Raw genomic sequence first — 1226 nt, forward strand, 5'->3', positions numbered from 1 at the left:
CATGAGAAGTTCAAACCTTACGTTTTATTTTAAAAAGTAATTTGTGCAATTTTATATTCACTTTTTATATTTTCATATACAGTATATATACATATATATATATGTGTGTGTGTGTATGTGTATATATACAGTATATACATATATATATATGTGTGTGTGTGTGTGTGTGTATGTATATATATATATATATATATATATATATATATATATATATATATATATATATATTGCAGCTGAGTAGGGGAGAGGAAAAGAACGAACATGTAGCCCTGGGGTAAAATAGGTAGCAGGACTACATCCCCCAGAATCCTTTAGGGCTAAATGCGTTCAGCCTACTAGGGTAAACACCTGAGTTTTACCTCTAATGGAATGAGGTGTTTTTTTAAATGTGAGTTAATTAATTGTTACTATAATTGCCATGTGTATATAAGCTCTCCTTTGTTCTCAAACTGTGTGGCTTGTAGAGGAATGTGGGTGAGTGTATTCAAAAAGAAAACTGCATGCGTGCTGTCTGGTGAATGTCTTCCTATGGGGAAGAACTCAGAAACTGGCTGTTGTTTAGAATGGGAAGGAAGCTCACCTGTCCTGTTATTAGTCAGGTGTTTCCCCTTGTAGGCTGAATGCCCTTTAGCCCTAGAAGACAAATGTAAAACAAACTGGGATGTACACAAAAAATTTAAATGATAAAAAAGTGATTTATTTCAGGATGCTTCGTACAAAGAAGGGCTGCATGTGTGAAATGTCCGAAAATAAAAACTTGTTTTAATCATTTGAAGCTTTTATATACATCCAAAACAAAAAAACGTGTGTGTGCGTGCGTGGGTGGGTGTCTGTGCGTGTGCATCCACAGTACACGCACAGTGTATCTATATATATATATATATATATATATATATATATATATATATATATATATATATATATATATATATATATATATATATATATGTTTCAAGTATATAATGGAGAAGAAAGCGACCCAGAGCTGAACGTTAGATAGGGGTGTTTTTGAGGAAGTATGAAGTTTAAATGATCAGAATCACTAGAACCCAACACAATGCTTAGTTTGATAAGTTAATTTAGCTAAAAAAAAAAAACAACTGACATGGGTCATTCTTGCTTTGGTCATCAGTTTACCATGTTCTGGAATTAAATTCAAATTCAGGAAACCGAAAATAATATATAATATTTTTTTGGACATTCTAGACATTAAAAATGCACATGTT

The sequence above is a fragment of the Polyodon spathula genome, chromosome 7 (assembly GCF_017654505.1).
Source record: "Polyodon spathula isolate WHYD16114869_AA chromosome 7, ASM1765450v1, whole genome shotgun sequence".
Classification (NCBI taxonomy): Eukaryota; Metazoa; Chordata; class Actinopteri; order Acipenseriformes; family Polyodontidae; genus Polyodon; species Polyodon spathula.